At 36.4% G+C, this 21,649-nt stretch overlaps 1 pseudogene; it reads left to right on the top strand.

Moving 5' to 3' along the window:
• LOC136363540 (sodium channel protein type 2 subunit alpha-like) overlaps window positions 1-14,652 on the top strand; it is a 45,838-nt pseudogene extending 31,186 nt beyond the window's left edge.
• The last annotated feature ends 6,997 nt before the right edge of the window (window positions 14,653-21,649 follow it).

Genomic DNA, 21,649 nt, shown 5'->3' on the forward strand with positions numbered 1-21,649 from the left:
AAATTTTTAATTCTCTGTTGACTATTATTGAAATTTCTAAAAATCTTTTTGGCAACCTCAGACTTTATATTGTAATCCCATTTTCAGATCATAATAAAACTCTAAAATGCAGAAAAGAATCTAATTGTAATTTCTATTATTTTGGTTTCTCAAGGTAAAACATCTAGAGTTGACAGTGGTTTTACTTTGCTGTTTTCATTTTGTTCTGGCTTAATGTGTAATTTTCAAAGATTTTTCAATATCTGACTTATATGTAACCCTTTCGTTACAGGCTTTTGAAGATATATATATTGAACAGCGCAAGACTGTAAAAGTCCTGCTGGACTATGCTGATAAAATCTTTACTTATGTCTTCATTCTGGAAATGGTGCTAAAATGGGTGGCCTATGGTTTTCAGACTTACTTCACTAATGCTTGGTGCTGGCTGGACTTCCTGATTGTTGATGTAAGTACCATGCTTTCTAAGTAGTCTGTTTCTGTTGTTTAGGCAGGTTGTCTTTTGTAACTTTCATCTGATAGAAATATATGCAGTGAATAATAAAAATTTGGTTTAAAGGAACAGAAAATTACATGCTGGTGAATAAGGTCCTGCTGCAATTATCCAGTGTGTAACTAAATCTGCTTTTGTGTTGTCATTGACACGATGTGTTCTGTGTTTTACTGTGTTGGGTCCAGCTGGTGAGGAAGCACTTTTTACTGATTTGACTTCAGTCTGCTGGATGTGGCGACAGGGAACAAGGAGGATGCAGACACAAGATAAGAAAGGGAAATTTAAGTGAGCATAAAGGGTTGGGCATTTGGTTGTGGGCTTAATGAGGCACTGACAAGGACTGCAGGGGAGAATTTTTTCAACAATGACATTAAAAATTAGTGTTGATATTGCACTCCAAAGAAACTAAATTAGTGACATTGCATGATACGTTCATTTAAAGGAACATCTTGCGTTTTTATGAAGATGTTCAACAAATGAACAAAAGAAAACTCTTGATTGGTTTGTATCTGGAATCTAGGACAGAATCTTTGTCCCCTACCAGTAGAATTGAAACTTGCCTAATGCTCTTTTTAAGTAGATTTTTTGAAGGGAAAGACACAAGTGATGTTTGTTATTTGTCTTCCTCATTTACCTGTGCTTCTCTTTCTGTGAATCCCCATTCTTAGCAAACGGACTAACTCAGTGACACGAGAAAATGTGATAGGGCTTTTCTGAGACACGAAGTTTCCTGCTTTTTACTTTCACGCCTCTCCATTTCTCCTGTTGTGAACTCCCGGTTTATACTTAAACCAAGTACAAAGTCAGCACATTCCCAGAACATATGTACTGACTTGTAGGGAACTTAGCAAGTATGAGTCCTCCTCTAAGTTTAAATTTTCCAAGACTTTTTAAGTTTAAATTTAAACAAGATAACCTCAGCACACAAAAGAAAAAAAAGTTAAGACTGTCTTTGAGTAAGGCTGAATGTATAATTTTTGTATATTTGCTGTCTTTGTGGGTGCTATAGCATTCTGATTTTTCTTTATTATAAATTAATGTTAAGTGAAAATTATGACAATTTTATGATTAATGTGAAATTAGCAGCAGTCATCTAGATAGATTCTATCACCTTTGCATAAAAATGTTGATGCCATGTTTTAGATTCTTTTCATATTATGAATAACCAGACAGTATGTTTTCAGAACTTTGTCATACTTAAATTTGTGAATGGTAAATGGTAAAAAAGAAAGAAAATTAAACAGTAATAAATAAATCTATTGCTATTTAAGGAGTATTCAGAATTAGTGTCTCTGTACAAGCCTGTATTGGGAAAAGTTGATTTTGAATTGAGTTTTAAGATCAGTTCTTCTGATTATCAGTTATTCTGATGTATGGCATACCATACATCCATGTGGATAGGTATGGGCTGTAGGTTCTTTCAGTGATTTCAGTGCTTGCATGTAGCCATTTTAATCTTTTGTTTAAAGTGTCTGCATTTTGTGGCCTGGTAGTAGCAAATTATATAACAGTTCCTGTTGGAGGGCACACTGGAGGTGTTAAATTAGCTCTGACCTCAAGGTTGCATTGGACAGCTCAGACTGATAGTCTGTTTTGAATGGAGAATGCCTTACTTAGCAATCCATTTCCAGTGTTTGACCTCCTGTGTTGTAAACCCACTCCTTCCCACCCCTAAAGTCATGGTGATCTGCTTAGGTTTCCTGACATTATTGTTAGATTTACTTGTTATTGTTTTCAGCCAATAATAAGGAATTTTAATGCCTTCCCTTCCTGCTGCTATTTTACCTGCTAGTTAGCATGTGGGTGTTGTCCTCCACTGCTTAAATAGAGATGTTTGTTTTGTCTTTCTGTCCTATGCCTTTATCTAGCTAAACATTGAACAAATTTGCCATACCAATATCAATCAAATTAAATGATCTCCGTGACACATTTTACAGAATCTTTGCAGGCAAACTGTTCTGTACCTGTCAGCCTAAACTCTCCAGCTGTTCCCTGCTTTGGAATGAACTTACGTATACAGAAATTCTAACCCATTGTGACGTTTACAGTTATTTCAGAAACAGATAATAAGCCCTGAAACCAATAAAAATGTTCGTTTTGCTCGGCTTTCCATGTGCAGGTAAAAATGGTATCTCAGAACAGAGCAAAGATGGGATTGTATAGTATTTGGCAGTTTGCTTGAGCTACCTTAGAAGAAAGAAATCTGCAGAAGACTTCCTTATGTGTAAACACAACAGGAAACAGCTGTCTGGAGTGGGAGGCTCAGTGAGGACACAAGTCATTGACTTTCACTGGAAAACAGCAGGAGAATCATCTTCTGAGTTGTTAATCCAGCTGTACTGAGGGTCTCAAAAATTCTTGTGGATTAAACCCTTTTTTCCACAAAAGTAATAATGTTAAAGAGGAACTCTCAAGGCACATTATTTTCCAAAATACAAACAATTAAAAAAATTCAAAGTAAGATTTTTCCAGCTTATTATAACAATGTGCTTTTCTGCAGTTAGACTATTTAGTAGTTATAAGAACAGAAAATTGAAATGAAGCTGAGGTTGGGATTCTGTCTCATGTGCATCATTGCAGGGTGTTTTGTGATACTTCCCGTTCTTTTTTTTGCAATACCTTTTGAATTTTCTAATGTTATATTTAGAATTTCTATATGTTTATGGCTAGTATCACAGGTTGTCCAAACCACAATCAAACATGTGGAGGGAGAGGAAATTACTTTTTTTTTAAATAAAAATGCACATACACATAAATCCACAGATAATATTATGGATTAAGGTATGGTTTTGTTCAAACTGTTCTGAAATCTACATGCAATATTAAACTAATTTTTTTTATTTTTTTTCTTTGTCTTCTTTTTTTTCTTTTTAAATTTATTTTCACTGAAAGATTAGGGATATTGTAAAAATTTTTCCCAATATCCAGATCAAAATTTTACCTGTCAAGACATTTCTATTTTGAAGCTACTTAAAAAAGAAAAGTACTTTTGTTTTGTTTTGTTTCCTCTAGGTCTCGTTGGTTAGTTTAGTAGCTACTGCCCTTGGTTTCTCAGAATTTGGTGCAATTAAATCCCTCCGAACTTTAAGAGCTTTGAGACCTCTAAGAGCTTTGTCACGCTTTGAAGGCATGAGGGTAAGGGAAAAAAAAAAGAGGAAATAATGTGTAAAACAAATCCTTAAAAATATGCCAAATTATAAAATGATGGAAGAAGACTAATTGCATGTCTGTTAACAAGACCAACAGTAGCATGTTTGGTTATATGACATGCATTATTCCTTTTCTATTTGCATTACTTAAATGTAATATAATATTTTACATTAAATCATCTTCTAGATTTATTAAAAAATAACCCTTGTGTTGTTTTTAATTATTTTTTTTCTGTATTTATTGACTAGGTGGTTGTTAATGCTCTTACTGGAGCAATCCCGTCCATTATGAACGTACTTCTGGTTTGTCTTACGTTCTGGCTAATTTTCAGTATTATGGGAGTAAATTTGTTTGCTGGCAAGTTCTATTACTGTGTTAACACCACAAATAATCTGCGGTTCTTATCAGAGGAAGTCAGCAATAAAAGTATGTGTGAAGATATGAACAGGACTGCTGGAAATGTTCGGTGGAAAAATGTGAAAGTAAACTTTGATAATGTTGCAATTGGTTATCTTTCTCTTCTTCAAGTGGTAAGTGCATAAATTTTCCAGCTTTAATTTTAGTAGCAGTGTAATTTAATTCCATAATTTTCAGTGTTACTTTAAAATAAATAAATGGATATGTATTTGACTTTAGAGTTTTGTCCTGTTGAGCTAATTAGTCTTGCTTATGGTAAAAATGCAATACGCTCTCTGCCCATTTTGGGAGAGGAGGAATATCTGATATTTACCTGATGGATATAAAGTTCCTTGGCACCCAACTGCAAGTACCTTTTCAAGTGCTACAGAAATACAGTATGTAGGTGAAATATCTGGTTAAAAACTGCATCTAGATTTCATTTTCTTTTATTTTCTTTATCTGTTAAGGCACATTGACTAATATTTTTACCATGGTTGTCATAGATACCATCCAGGACTTATCTGGTATTCAAACAAGAATAGTGCTAGATTTCTGGGCATGAGCCTTTTTTAGAGAAAGTGTTAGTAAACTGCTGATAAGACAAACATACATTCGTAATCAGGTTCATTTGACAAATTGCTTCTGGGAAATTATTTGTACTCATAAGCAGTTGGTAATTAATCTGTCTTTAAAAATTTCCAACTGGTAGAGTTTAGTAGTTAGTACTGTGCTAGCAGGCTACCATCTGATTGCTTCAGGGGGTGATAGTAGTTAAAGAGTATGGGCAATTGCATAAATTACCAGCTTAGAGAGTGGCTCTGCTTTTAGCATTTGTAGCATGTCTTGCTCCTACAGTTCACCTTTGTAATGATTGCAGTAAATATATCATTCAGACCTTTCATGCCCTCAATATCATAGCTTAACAAAGTGTGATGAAGGCCCTCTAGAGGCATAAGGAAGTGGTTGGATGGGTGTGTCAAAAGATTTAAAGTGAGTGGCTTAATGTCCAAGAGGAAACCAGTACCAAGTGGTGCTCTCAAGGATTTCCTCTAAGACCAGTACTATCTCATAACATCATCAGTGACATCAGTAGTGGAGCTGAGTGCACCCTCAGCAGTCTGCAGATGACACTAAGCTGAGCTTGTGGTAGGCTTAGAGGGGATGCCAGCCTGAGATACCTCAGCCACCTGAAGGTTGAACTCCATGAACATCACACAGTTCAAGACCACATGCAGGGTCCTGCCCTGATTCAGGGCAATCCCCAGTATCAGTACAGACTGGAAAATGCATGGATTGAGGTCAGTCCCGCAGATGTGGTCTTGGAATACTGGTGGAAAAAAATTTAATGTGAGCTGGCAATGTGTGTTTGCATGTAATTGCACAGGGTTTGACTGCAAAGTCAATCCTGTTCTGGGCTGACCATAAGAAGTGGGGCCAACAGATAGAGAGGTGGTTCTCCCTGTACACTCCATTCTCATGAGACATCACCAGAACAAGAAGATATGGACCTCTTAGAGGTCCAGAAGGCAGCCAAGAAAACAATCAGAGAACTGGAACAACTTTCCTTTGAAAAAAGGCTGAGAGAGTTGGGGTTGTTCAGCCTGGAGAAGAGATGGCTCCAGGGAGACCTTATAGTGTCCTTTCAATGTTTGAAGAGGGCTTATGAGAAAGACTGAGGGAAAATTTTTCTGATGGCCTGTAGTGACAAGACAAATGGCAATAGTTTTTAATTGGAAGAAGATAGGTTTATATTGGATATAAGGAAGATTTACTTACTTCTTTAGTGATAATGCATTGGGACATTCAGGTTGCCGGGAGAATTTGGATGACCCATCACTGGAGGTTTTTGATGTAGTAAATGTCGTCCCTGCCCATGGCAGAGGGTTTAATCTAGATAATTTCTGAAGGGCACTTGCAAGGCAAACCATTCTATGACTATTATTTTCTTAAGATTTCTTGGGACCGCTTACTTACCTTTTAGTTTCTTCTAGGACTATTTCCTTATTCTGTCTGAACAACACCAATAGATGGTGGCTGATTGTTTTTCCTGGAGATGTCGTCCAGTGTTTTGGTAGTCAGAAATTTAGTGCTGAAATCCTTATTATAACACCGTGAGGAGAACCAAGCAGTGTTTGGGAAGAGCTGGTGTTGGCAGCCTGTGCTGCACTCGGGGCAGAGGAACAGTGCAGTTCAGAATGGTTCCATCAATAATGCGGTTACAGGGGGGCCAGAGAGCTGGGACATGTTCAGAGGAGGTCCTGGAGGGAAAGCCATGGGCTGGGTACTGACTCTGGAAGGAGCACAGAGCTGTGTGTGGCCCACTGTGAGCTGCATGGCACGCCAGGGCGGTGGCCCCTGTGGCCCAGTGGGGCCCAACAGGCCTCCCATGGCTCCCTGTGGACACCGTGGCACACACTAGAAGGATGGATGAGCTACTGAATCCCTGCGCAGCTTCACTCAGTTTCTTCTTGGAGCTCCAGATTTCTAGTGGATTTGAAGCAGATGCCATCCCAGTGCAGATGGACTAGCTGATGATGTAGGTTCCCTGTATCCTGACATCAGGGACTCGGCTTTACTGGGATGCCAAATAGCACAGTGCCTTTCCTGTTAAGGTAATGCTTTACAGATGGCAACCAGCACATCACATTTCCCTGAGAGATAAATTGCTGAATATCTGCTATGGTGATACTGATTGCAACTCATCTCGCGGAGAGTTTATATGAATTTCCATGAAGATTAGAATTTATTCAGTGTTTTAGGAATTAGGGGAAAATATTCCACAGAAGTGAACTTCCTGTGTATGCTTCACCTGTAACTCACCAGACTTTTAATATTTTCTTTATTGTAGTGAATACAAATACATTGCAGAAAACACTGTTTAATTTAGAATGTTTTCAGAACTGGAACTTTGAAAGAAAATATTAACAAATTTTATTTTTAGGCAACATTTAAAGGATGGATGGAGATTATGTACGCTGCAGTTGATTCTACAGAAGTGAGTGCAATATAAAATCTACAGAGTAAAAAAAATTACTGGGGGAAAACAGATGTAAGATTGATGTAATGCTTCTTGAATGGCACTTGAAATGAATGTAAAAAATTAAATGCAAAGCTCTGATGAATTTTCTATATAAATCTATGCTCATAAAGTGCTTATATTTTTAACAGGTAAAAAAATTATAGCTGTAGAGCTACATAAATTATTACTAATTTAATAATTCTTCTGTAAAAATCCAAACTAATGAGTTGTGGTTTTCTATTAATTTATGTCTGAGACTGTACAGATCAGGAAATAAGGAAGTAAGTTTTTCCTGTGTCTTCAGAATTAACCCAAATAGTCAAGAGGCATCACTGCAAAAGCTAATCCAGAGCTGTAGACTCTGATGATCTCAAAAACCAAATTTGCTAAATTTTGCCTATTTTTCTTTTACTCATGATATTTGTTTGCATCTCTCCTCTCCAGCTCTTGATTCACATATAGTCTATAGGAACAATTGCTTTTGAGATTTGCATATTTCTGTCAAATATAGTAGGACCTACATGAGATGTCAAATGCCATCAAAGAGAACAGAGAGAGAGGGAAGGAATGGCAAGTCCTGCAATGTGTGTAATTACAGAAACATGTATTTAATAGATTGTTGAGTTCAAATATAAGGCAAGTGCAGTGTGTGCTCCAAAAGAGTTGGGTTTACCCCCGTCCCTCTGGATGCAACTTCTCTTCCTGCTCGGGAATCTTTGATTTGTCTTAACTGTTATTTGTGATGGTTTGCTGTTTTTCTGTGTTACATAGGCAGAGAAGCAGCCCATTTATGAAGAAAACCTGTACATGTACATTTACTTTGTGGCCTTTATTGTCTTTGGATCGTTTTTCACCCTAAACTTATTCATTGGTGTCATCATAGACAACTTCAACCAACAAAAAAAGAAGATAAGTGCCACATGTTTTATTTTCACAATACTTCATTGTTACTTAGCATTCAGCAAATGTATGCAAGGATAAATAAGAGTTTCTGAAATTTCTTGTAGTAATAGAAAGAAAAAAAGAAATCACATTTTAAGATTTTTGTTTATCCAAAATAATGAAATAATTGATTTTTAAGGCATTTGAAGTAATTTAAACTTAAACTGAGAGTCTGAGTGTTCTCCACATCCCTGTATAGCCCAATGATATTTTGTCATCAGAAAGTTGTCTTTTTTTTCCTTAAACTTACAGTGCTGTGACCAAGCTATGTAAAAGTGCAGATAATGCAAGGCAAGAAAGAAGAGAATATGCAAAACTATAAATGTCAAAATTGATGAGGAGGCAAAATATAGCAGTATTGTGAATTACAGAGATTAATACAGACAAGTTGTATGCTGAAAATACTGCTATGTATTGTAGGATTAGAGACAGCTGGGAAACTGTCTGGAGTTCGTGAATTTGCAAGAAAAAGAAAATGGGTGTCATTTGAAAATAACGTAGGTTTTCTTTTCAACCTAAGCTGTTTCTATTATTTAAATGAGCACAGGATTTTTTCAGGATCACTAGGAACATTTAAATAGCTGAAAATACAGGCTATTATGGCAAATTAAAAGATACTTATTTAAACCATAAATGGTGACATCTTCGTCCTTCAAGGTATATGCAGCTTCCTTGGATTAAACTTCAGGGGCATGCAGTACTTAGCAGGAAGGTGGATCCATTTCTCATCCTTGGAGAGCAAGGCTATATACAATATTATTGGCGGTTTTGCCAGTTGATATGTAAGAAGGTGACCTTACTCATTAGCGAGGTAATTATAAATTTTATTAAGTTCACTTGGCAGACACTGTCTACTGGAATCATCATGACTCAGAAGGCAGATAAGGGTTCCTTCTAGAAAACTGCTTCCAAAAGCCCTTTGGCTTTTTCTGACAGGGTGGTATACACCCCCTGTACATTTGGAAGTCACCAAGAAGGTAAAATACTGGACATGCAGTTAAGCTGGGGAAAATTCTATCTGTACAGTATTCTTCAGTTTTATGTAGCAAATTAGCAAGCATTAGCTGTCTGTCTTTTGAATTTATAAGTGTACCTGTGTTCATAGAAATGTGCAAATCACACAGTCCGTGGCTACCCAGCAGTATTTTTCTTGTCTTTGTTCTTTCTTAATATCACTGACATTTGGGCATGTTGGGATAGGAATGGAAAAAGACCTCATGTTGCAATATACTATCTCAGTGTAGTTAAACTGTGCTTCTCTGTGGTTCCTGTGTGCATCCTACTTTCATTATTTAGTTCCATGAGGGAGGCAACGTGGTACTGTCAATTTCCTAACTGGTCCTTAAGGGTATCTTGCCTTGAGGCCTATATTCTCCCTAGGGATGGTACACTGATACAAGGATGACTTCTTCACTTTTGGTAGCCATTACACTGGTGAAACAGCAGAAGAAATCCCCAACCCAATCCCACTTTCTTTATGGCTTTTTTGTTTTTATTATTTGTTTCTCACTGAGTGAAATCTTCCAACAGTCACAGCACATTCCTCCATAATTACCGAATCAACTTCTTGGTTTTCTTCTTACTCTCTAAGAAGTTTATTTTCCTTGAATCTTTGATTTATGAGGAGAGTTAGTTAAAGACAGTATCTTCCAACTTCTAAATCTTCATGTCAATATATAGTCACAGCTGAAAGTTAAACACACCTTCAGACTTATTATTATATTGTCTATAAGATTGACACTACATTTGACAAGTTCACAGAGCAAAGGTGAGAGAAAGTCATAGAATCACCTCTGACTCTGAAGTTCATTTCTAAATGCCATTACTTTGTATCATGCATACCGGGAATGTAATTACAAACAAATGCATGAAAGTAAGAAAACAAGTTACTTGTCAGTATAAACTGTATTTCTGAGAAGGTTTTCCATATGTGTATTACACATACCAGTCTAGAAATCCTTTTATTCAGACAAGAAACCCTAGAGTAAACCCATGCTTCTGAGGTTAATAGTACAATGTAGGGGGATGATCAAGCTACATCTACACTGTTAATATATCATCCGAACTGAGATACCTGTACGCAAATGGTAAAATACACATCTTGAAAAGTAGAATCAGTAATTTCTTTCTCCTCGTATATTTTACCTGAAGGCATATCTGCTCACAGTTGATCTTTTTTTACCTTTGAAGCATTTTTATTTCTGGTAGATTGATTTGCAGTGTGAGGTTTATGATGCTAGATTTACAAGTGTCTGTGAAATGTATATTTCACAAGTTGTTTGGTTTTAAAAATTAATTTAACTGAATTTATCAGGTATGTATTGTTTTTTAATAAGAAGTAGATAGAAGCTCTGGGGATTTTCTTTGTTCCTTAATTTCTTTCATTTTTTCCTTCACAATTCATCAAATATTTTAACAATCTTTGAAATAATTATTATGTTTTGGTTTTGGTAACAATGTATAAGGATGAATAAAGGGTTCATTAAAATCATGCTCTGCAAAGCTGGGAATTAATGGATGTAAAGGCTTGGCTGTAATCAGATTTGGGGTTTCTTTTATTAATTTACCTTGGAGGTCAAGACATTTTCATGACAGAGGAACAAAAGAAGTACTACAATGCAATGAAGAAGCTGGGATCCAAGAAACCACAGAAACCTATACCTCGACCAGTGGTAAGAATTGTGAAATTCTTATGTCATCTGCATTTGGGGAGAAATCACAGCAGTACATTAATTATAATAAAATTTCTCATTTAACTCTGAAGTGGTTTCAGCCTTTTTGAAATTATCCCTTCACTCTGAATTGAAATGTATATATATCTGTTCTGCACGAAAAAATCTCTCAATTTTTTATGCCTCAAGAAGCAGAGAATCAAAGATGTGAAGAAATATAGGCTTGTTGGGTTTTGAGGGGAAAACTTTGAACTGGCATATATGTTACTGGACAGTGGTTTTCTTAGATTTTTGAGCCTTTTGCTTGGTTGCATATTTTGGGAGAGGAAGAATGAAATGGGAGGGAGGAAACAGATGTTTATTGCATAAAAATACTATAACCTTTTCTTTTTTCTCCCCTCAGAACAAATTGCAAGGCCTGATGTTTGATATTGTAACACAGCAACTATTTGACATCACTGTTATGGTTCTTATCTGTCTTAACATGGTCACAATGATGATAGAAACAGATGACCAGACTGAACTGATGCAAAATATTTTGTATTGGATTAACTTGGTCTTTGTTGTCCTTTTCACTGGTGAATGTGTCTTCAAAATATTCTCACTCCGTTATTATTACTTCACCATTGGCTGGAATATTTTTGATTTTGTGGTTGTTATTCTTTCAATAATAGGTAAGAAATTCTTACATTCAAGATGAAATATAATTACATATGTATTTAATGCTTTATCTCTGTCAAGTTGTGCAAATTAGAAGAGTTACTTAATTTCTCTTGATTATTTAGGAAATGTAATGCATACTTGAGAAATGAAATGCTAACTTTCTTAATAGTTCTATATCAGTTGTAATACTTTTAGGTTTGGGGTTATTTTCTAAAAGTGTGGGGAGAAAATTCTAAAATTATCCACAGATAAAAAATATCTCCAATTATATTTTCCACTAATTCCACAAATAGAGTTGGGGAGGGTGTTTCTACTTTTTTATGGAAAATGTAATCTGTGTTATAAATTTACTCTCTTAATTTATTTTTATGTTTCACAGGTATGTTTCTAGCCGAGGTGATCGAAAAGTACTTTGTGTCACCCACTTTGTTCAGAGTTGTACGGCTTGCCAGAATCGGTCGAATCCTGCGCCTCATTAAAGGCGCCAAGGGAATCCGCACTCTGCTTTTTGCTTTGATGATGTCTCTTCCTGCTTTGTTCAACATTGGGCTGCTGCTCTTCCTGGTCATGTTCATCTATGCCATATTTGGCATGTCCAACTTTGCCTACGTCAAGAGGGAAGACGGGATCGATGACATGTTCAACTTTGAAACCTTTGGCAACAGCATGATCTGCCTGTTTCAGATCACCACGTCTGCTGGCTGGAATAATTTGCTCAACCCAATTCTCAACAGTGGGGAGCCAGACTGTAACCCTAACAAGCCTCATCCAGGGAGCTCTGTGAAAGGTGACTGTGGCAACCCTTCTGTTGGGATTTTCTTCTTTGTCAGTTACATTATCATATCCTTTCTGGTGGTGGTGAACATGTACATTGCTGTGATTTTGGAGAACTTCAGTGTTGCTACTGAAGAAAGCGCTGAACCCTTGGGTGAGGATGACTTCGAAATGTTCTATGAGGTTTGGGAAAAATATGATCCCGATGCAACACAATTCATAGAATATAGCAAACTGTCTGATTTTGCAGCTTCTTTAGAGCCTCCTCTTAATATACCAAAACCAAACAAAGTCCAGCTTATTGCAATGGATCTACCTGTGGTGAGCGGTGACAGAATTCACTGCCTTGACATCTTGTTTGCTTTCACAAAGCGTGTATTGGGGGAAAGTGGGGAGATGGACGCCCTCAGAATACAGATGGAAGATCGTTTTATGGCATCCAATCCCTCTAAAGCTTCCTATGAACCAATTACAACCACACTGAAACGAAAACAGGAAGAAATTTCTGCCACTATCATTCAACGTGCTTACAGACGTCATCTTCTAAGACAGTCAGTAAAGAAGCTTTCATTTGTGTATCAGAAAGATGGGGATGATCAGCTTATAAAAAAAGATGTGATTGTTGGTAAACTGAGTGAAAACTCATCTCCAGAAAAAATGGATATGTCTGCATCCGCCACAGCTCCGCCTTCTTATGATAGTGTAACAAAACCAGAAAAAGAAAAATATGAAGATGACAAATCAGAAAAGGAAGACAAAGGAAAGGATAGAAGAGGAAACAAAAAGTAAAAGGCAGAAGTTATCCATCATAAATGTTTGCGAGCTTGAGAATATGATGTTTTTGTCACTCTTACTGGAAGATTATGCCAAAATTATAAGTTTTTACATATTTACCCACTGCTGCAGTCAGTGCCTGTCCAAGACAACAACCCTTGTCCAACTAGTAAACTCTTGGTCTGTTACAGGGAAACAAACTTGCAGAGCAATAGTTTTGATTATCAGCTGTTACTAATTGAGAGGAGACACAAAATTTCTACTCGGACTACTGGAACCCTTAATGGGTCGTAATAAGCCACTACTTTTGTGGAATAAGTGTGTCCACTGTGTACATTTCATCTCCTATCTGTGTTCCATGTGTGTCAGTTCTTTTTGATTATCTTGTTTGCTTTAATAACATGCTGCTTTATTAATTCTGCTGTGCTGAGAAAGCAACATCTAAGTGCTATTTATTTAGATAAACACTAAATAATACTCTTCCATGCAGAGGAACACAAACATCAGGTATAGGTATATATAGGTAATTTTGGCATCATAATATGAATGGAATTCTCTTCAAGCCACTTCTAAATGCAAAAAAACAGGATTCTAGATTATTGAATCAAGCTGTAGATCGAAGAAGCAGCAAACTATTAAAAAATCAACTGAGCCCAGATAGAGAATTTGTCAGTAATCAAAGAAGGGAATAATTCTCATAGAAAGGAGGTTGGTAACTTAGTTTTTTAAGTTAAATATATTTATTTTTATTACCTTTTAGTTGTTCTTAATTTATTGTACTGTCCATTTCAGATACAGTGGTTTAAATAAATGATGCTGCATGGAGCTCTTGTTTGGAAAATTGTGAAACTATGAAAAAAATTACTTTCAGAGTACAAGATAGCTCATAAGTCCTGAAACATTCAAACAATTCTTTTCAGAGAAAAGGTGCAAATGCCAAATTCTGCCTATAGGAAATTATAAGGGTTTTTTTGTGGTATGTTTTGACCCTGTAATATTATGAGTAGTTTCCATACTTTATTCCAAAATCTGGTGCTACACTTCTTATTTCTCGTGAGTGTATCCCACAAGGAAAATAATCAAAAGCTATGAGAATAAGTTGATAACAGAGTACCTTTGGGTACTATCTTAATATATACCTCAGATTTAAATTCCCCTGCTTTGGAAGGATGGATCATAGAAAAACAAAACATGTACATGAGAGAGGTGGTTTTGACACCCCCTTGGCAATTCAGTCAGGTTCCCAATGTAATGTAACCTTCTGTAGAGAGCTGACATGACCAAAAAGATGCACTGAAATCAGCTTTGTCCTGCATTGGGGTTTAGATGAGTTTTTTTGCATTCAGGCTGACATTATACATGTAAGTAAAATACCCTCTGTTATTTAATCAGTTGTTTTACACAGTGGTACCTTTTTGAACCAAGAGACAATGACCTAATTACCGTATATGTGTCAAATATGTACCATAGTAAGTTAGCTTACAACATTTCAATAGATATTATGATATACTCTGTGATACTTCAAATAATTGGAAGCTCTAACTGATGCATGCTTGCTGCTATTATCCTACAGCTGTTAAAGTTTAACATGGGAAGAGATGTGAGTGGTAAAAAGAAAAACTGCTTGACAAGACCATCATTCCTCATACCAGTAAGCAATAGTTTGCTGCTTTTAAAGATCTTATTTTGTGTTGTAGTCAGCAAATACGCAGTAAGGAACTGGACTATACAGGACAAATAGATGGCTTAAAATATGGAGCTAGAAGAAAATTATATAAATATATTTTTTATTTTAAAAATAGTTTTATTTTATAATGTTTTATACTTACTATAAGACATTACACATATTTCCCTGTTGTTATTAATTTCTATTGCTGTTTATCTTTGACACTTAACTGTTCAGAAACCTGAACAGTTTAGATACAAAGATACAAAGTGGAACTGAAAATTTGTGCTAATTGCTTTGAACTGCTTTTAATAAGGAGTAATTTAAAAACAAATGGACAGTACAATTCTTTTTCTGATCCTTAGGTACGTCTTTTTATGTGAAACAAGATAGAAGGCCTTTTTTATGTTATAATCCTGTCTTTTGATTTTCAGGGCAATCTTAGTTATAGGAACACTGCTTTTTCCCCAGAGTTAATCTCACACTGTCTGCTTTGCTTATTGGTGCATGCTGCAGTAGAAACACTTCCAATATAATTTGTTATTCAAAAATCTTCCTTCATGAGGATGAATAGTGAGCTTGTGCAATGGGCAGTGAAATACTTTGCATTTCTTACAAAAGAACTAGAATATTGATGAGCTCCTGCTTTAGTAGAAATTATTGGCTCATAGTGTACTGATGAACTGCATGCAGGAAGTTGTTTTACCAAAAATGACTACATTGCTAACAACCTAAAAGAATAAAGATAACCTTTTTATGTAATTATTTTAGTCTTTGTCTTTTATTGTATGAAGTTTATAAATGTTAGCAAGTAATGGTTGGTAAAATTAAGGGGGAGGCAGTTCAGCAGTGAGGTGATTTAGACATCTAGATCACATGTTGCTTCATGACTTAGATCAGTATCAACTTGTCACCATCAAGATGAAATGAAATGCAGATGTTCACCTGACCAGAGGAGTTTTTCTATAATTCAGAAAAAAACTCCACATTTCAACTGTGTGTCATTTTGTCAAATTTTGAGTTGCCCAGGAAGAGATCCAGTGATATTCTCTGTTGGGCAAGTCCATTGCGGGATGGCTCCACAGCTGCTCCTGTAGACACTGCTCACCCTGGGATAGGTGACCGGGGATCTGTCACCAAAATAACCCCATGGGAGCACAACAGAGTTCCGTTAATCCCTTTCCCTCTAAAAAAACCCGTGCTTGCCAAGAGAAAGGAAGGAGGTCTATTAGAGTTTTAGTGGCTGTGTCACAGCTGTCCCCAGGAGCTGATGCCTTCACTGAGGCTCTCGGACTGGTCCTTGGTAAGAGGTTGCTTCACACAGGTGGCAGGATAAGGGACACGGTGTGTGCAGTGGACCTGGGCATGGGGTAATTAATCCTTTTTGTCTTTCTTTTTTTGTGTTCTCGTTTCTTTTGTGAAGAGTAGCTTCTGTATACTTGGGCCAATATAACTAACAGGAAAATACCCTGAACTATGCTGTGCTCTGAAGGACCATGTGTATGTTTTTAGTAACTATACCTGATTTTAATTAATGTGAATGTTTTTTTCAATCCAGAATAGTCAGTGTTTTAATATCTTAGTTGTTAACAGTAATTATGTGTTAATGTAATAATGCAAATGCTTTTAAAAAATATTGGTTATACTCTTAAATTTCTATTAAAGAATAGAATTAAGTCAGTGCTGGACAGGTCTGTAGTTAACTTGAAAATCCTAATTGGATTATTCCTAATGTGGAATAATCATAAAATATTTTTGTCATAATTTTTCTACAAATTTGATAGTGCACAGAAATATATAAGGTCATTTGTAAAATAATTTTGCCCTGTAAAATTTCTATTATTTTTAAAATTTTGACTATTGAACCAGTAATCCAGCTGGAATAACTCCATTTTTAATATCTCAAATGCAATATCTTACACCTTTACAAAAAAAAGTAATGTCTTTTTGGATTCCAAGTGTATATATTTGAATAAATTTGGATACTTCTATATTTCTTTGAAATTATTCCACTGTACCTTGGAGGTAAAAAGCTTATGGAAGACACAATTGATTTGAGACTTCCTCCTTAACCTGCACATATAAAAGAAATCTGTATTTTAGTTTCGATATACAACAGTGGTTTCAGGTAATGGGTCAGCCATATAGTATGCAAAACATTAAGCAAAATTCCTAGAGCAGTATGACACTGCACTCTCTTATTGTCCCAGCTCACAGAGAAGGAAAAATTAATATGAAAAGCTCCCTTAAAATTGCCTAAGAAATGAGCTTTGTTTGCTCTCTCTTACTAACCCCAGAGAGCAGGCGCATTTTACTTTGTGAAGGTGTCATCAACCTTCAGCTCCTCTCCCCACCATCCAAAGAAGCCCTAACTGTACCCCAAACCTGTACAGGAACATAAATGGGGAACAATTCTGGGATTTTTCAAATCCTGGCCCAGCTCAACCCTGTAACAAAACTCTGTTTCGCTTCTAAGGACAAGACTAGTCCCGCATCCATCATGCAAAATCACTTGTAAAAATGAAAAAGGGAGAGATAGCAAGGGGAGTAGATAGGATATCGCTCACTCTCTTGTTTTCATAAAGAGGCCTTAACTAGGTCCTGGGGTAGTTGGTATTTTCAGGCAGGAGTTGTCTGCGGGCGGCAGGAGCATCCCCCGCTGCCGGCGCGGCTGTTCCGGGGCTGCACCCGGCAGAGGGCACAGCTCCGCGCCGCAGCCGCCGGCAGCGCCGGAGACACCGGCCACGGCCACCGGGGACAGCCTGGCCTCGCACAGAACGGACACACGGGGTGCTTGGTACAGCCTGCTAATTCGTCTGGCTCTGTAAAGATACTTCCGTGACTGAAACAGCCGCTTCCTGGATTTCGGTTCTGTACCATGTAAGACGTGTGCACCTGTGTCCAGACCTGATACCACGTTGGTTAAGAATTGCCATAATCATCTGAGCTTTCTAAATTACAGCTGAAGGGTTTCGATGCAACGGAATTCCTCAAATACCTTTAGGTTTATTTTTCTTAATAGGCATTATTTGTCTAATCCCACGGTGCAGCCCTGAAACAGCCCCAGCCTTCTAAAAGAATCACGTATGAAAGTATTTGTGTTGTTTGCTTGGCAAACAGTGACATTATATATATATATAATGTTATATATATATATATATATATATAAACAGTGATATATATATTATGTTTTATCTATATATAACATAAATATAATGTTTTATATAATATTTATAATATAATAGATATATTTATATATATATATATGTATAATGAAGTTTTATTAAAAATGCAGGGGGTTTTTTTGGCAGATAAAATCCTTATGATATTCATTCTGTGGTATATATTCAAAAAGGCTTATCTAGCTCAGTAAGGCATTAGGAGAAATAATCTGAAATCTCTGCAGTGTAGAATATTTAATGTCTCACAAACCTCTGCATTAGCAACATCTTTTCCAGTGGGGGATGGTTCCATTTCTTTCATTCTCAGAGCACAACTAGGTTTTGTCTATGTGATACAGCATGCAGGCTCTGTCACTCAGCATATTTATTTTTCCTCGTTGATCAGTGGGAGCTGTTGCACAGTGGAAAGAGACATATTCTAGTGCTTGCCTTAAAAAAAAAAAAAAAAAAAAAAAAAGACACTGCAGTGTAACCCAAGCAAACTGCGGCACATTTTCATCCCTCTGGAGAGGGAAAATTGCATGCTGAAGCACACATGATGTCTGCTGCAAGAAAAGCTTTTGATGAAAATAAGGAATGACGCTTCATAAACAATTTATAACAATCAAAGCCTGCAGTTCCAGACATGCTCTGCACTTCCATTTTCTATTGTTTTAAAAGCATGTTACTTTCTCTTTAACAGCAGTCTTGATAACAATCTTTGTGGAATGTGACAGCTGATTAAAAACTAGCACAATATATTTTTCAAAAAATGTGTGTCTGAAATGGAATGTAATAAACTGTTTTCATTTCCGAAGTGGTAAGTATCTGTAACAGTCATGTTTAAAAAGGGTCAGAGAATTACATGCTGTATTGCTATTTGCAATATTGCTTTATAAAAAAACCATGCTTGCAGATACCATAGCAACCCATCATGTGGTACTTCTTGATTGCCAAGCTGTATAGTAGCTTTATGCTCATATCCTGCAGCCATACTTGCATTAATATCTCTGTATAGTGTTTAGTAAAAATTGCAGCTGCATCCACAACATAATGCAAACTGAGCTATGCCTGCAGTGGTCTCAAATTCGTGGTCTCAATTTCATGGTCTCAGGCAGGCAAAAAGTTAAAATATTCTCTCCAATAATTAACATTGTGAATACCCTTTCTCTTATCTTAACTTCTTCGTGGCCCTGGTCATTGTCAAATGTGGTCTTAAAATGATTGCTGCAGCATTGCTGCAAATTCTAGTAAATTTATTTATATGGATGGAAAGCAGCTGCTCATGCTTTGTGTAACATAGGAAATTGGATGTGATTTATGTGATGCTGAATAGGAGGGCAGATAAATGCATGCTCCTGATAGCCTCCGTCTGGAACTGCATGTACATCCAAGGAAAAAAAAATTTAGACTAATGCTAAAGAGCACTGTGATTTCACCAGCTCTACCACTCTTGCTTTCTCATTTATTTGTAAAGCGCTTACATGAAATTTCATTTATCTATACTGCATCAGTCTTTTAGAATTCTGTTATATTTGTATAAATATTAGAAGAACAAGGAAAGGAGGATGTTTGCTTTGAAAAGATAGTAACCAATGACATATGAAGACAACATAATACAGTGTTGACATGATTTTTCTACTTGTATTTCAGGACTTAGACCTTTTTTTTCAGAGTTTAATTCTACTACATATAAGGAGAGCATCCAACAGGAAATTTCAAAAGCTACATAGAAGAAGTGACAGGAAAAGAAATTACAGTGCTGGTATTACTGACAGGTTATTAATATAAAGTCTTTTGTAGAAGTTAATTGGAAATTGATGAACTCTGAAAATAAAAGATTGTGCCACAGAACATGGAGTAAGAAAAATCTGCGGCAGAATATGATTAGAAATAATTGTCTTACACATGGAACTGTTTTACTGTTGTGATCAGAGAAAATACTTCATACTAAAAGCTAGGATCAAAAAATACTTTACATATCAGCTAATATCCAAAACACATCTATGTCCATGTACCCTATTTATTCTAATGTATTACTATATAAATGTGTTTAATAATTTCACAGTTTAAAAAGTCTCAAAATTTTCATAAGAAGAAAAAAGGCGTAATAGGAAGGCATGTGGGTTCAACCTTTATGTATTACTAGGTACCTGTTCACATTCCAGCTTCCCTTTCTCTGTTCCACTATCAATCCCTTTCCATGAGATGAAGGTTTCACATGGCGATTCAGGCTGATGTGGTGGAATGCATTCTGCTTAAAAACCCATGATGAAGTAGAATAAAATGCCTTTTCTCCTCTGAAGGACAGAAAAAAAGCTGAGTTTGCAGGTCTCCCTAGCATTGTCAGTAATATACTGTCCAAAAAGCACTTGGGCAATTCTTGGCTTTTAAAAAAAGTTCTGCATTGTTAAGTCGAAGGAACTGCATTTGAAAGGCTTTCTCAGTATTTCTTCATACATAGGACATAGAATAAAAATTACATCTTCAGAGCTTCATTTAGCCTACAATCTCTTTCATCCTCTGGTTTTATGGAAGTATATTTGTGGAGGTCTAAAGGAAGAGAATGTAAGTAGGTAGGTAAGAGCCTATACCTGTTCCTCTACACATAGCTTCTTTTCTGACTTAAGGGCAGCTCTAGTAGAGCATAACTGTGTCTTCTCTTCTTTTCCTTCCTGCTCTATTCCCAGTCTGGAAGACAGAAGAGTTGCTTTTCAAGCAGGAGGGCCACAAATCAATGTATTGATTCAAATGGTGGAGCTGAAGAGTAACTGGATCAGCTGCAGCAGTTTTTTCACATATGACAGCACCAGCAAATGATGGTAGGTAACCTCATTAGCAAATAGACTTCAGAATTGGAATAAATGTTAAAGAGTGAAGAGAGAAGACAATTGGTGTTTAAAAACAAAAATTAGAGACAGTGTCTTTCAGGTTTTATAGGTAATTTTCTTCCACATAAAATTACAACTTTGTGTATGAATTCTTAAAAAAACAGATGCACAGTACTCAGACCTCCCTTGTGGAGCTGAAGGACATTCAGAAGTGATTTTAAATAATGTTGAAACATGGCAAAAAATACCACCTTAAAATGTTGCATTTAACTGCAAGCAGAGGCAGATAAATTTGATATTCAGCAACTGATAAACAACTTACTTCTTCCTTTTACTTATATTTTTCATATAGAGAACTTGGTTCTGTCTCTTTAAGAAATGTCCCATCAGATGAAAGTCATGTAAGGACTTTTGTAAAGTATCTGGTTTGTATATAACCTTGTGAGAGTTTATTGAGTTGTGACTGCATTTTCTTAACAGTATCAAGCCCATAGAAAAATGTTAGGACAATTTCAGCTGTGAACTTCCCTCACTCTTTAAAAATTTTCTCATGGTGCTTTATGGCTTTTCTGATATCTTGCTAGTCTATATCCAATCTGGCAGAATGTAATCTAAATTTCTGCTAGATTTCTAGGCGTTTTGAGCACAACTGGGATTCTGGTCTGGAAAACCTTCCTTGAATATTACTGGCTCCTGGTCATTCTGCCAGTGAAAAAAACCCATTAATGCTAAAAAGTCACCAGAGGTATTACCAAGCTAATTAAAGGTTTATCGGATTCCCAGGATGAGAGACTGACCAATGAATTGCTTTCCGATTCTTTCCAGCCTTTGATTGTACATACGCAAGTCATGGTAGTTACCAAGCAGGAAGAAAGTTTTTTCAGCATGCCACAAACAGCTGCTCAGCGTCTTAATGCTTCAATAAGTCTGTAAAAGCACAATAGTCAACAATTCCCTTCTCTACCCTGCACGCTATGGTGAGAGCATTGAGTGCATAACTGGCCATCTCTGTTGTAGATGAGGCAGGGCTTCTCCATCCCATTTTTTTTCTGCTGTTTACCAGGCTGTGAGATGAGGGAAATAAGTGAAGGTATGGAAAGGAAGAGGA

The sequence above is a fragment of the Sylvia atricapilla genome, chromosome 7, assembly GCF_009819655.1.
Source record: "Sylvia atricapilla isolate bSylAtr1 chromosome 7, bSylAtr1.pri, whole genome shotgun sequence".
Classification (NCBI taxonomy): domain Eukaryota; kingdom Metazoa; phylum Chordata; class Aves; order Passeriformes; family Sylviidae; genus Sylvia; species Sylvia atricapilla.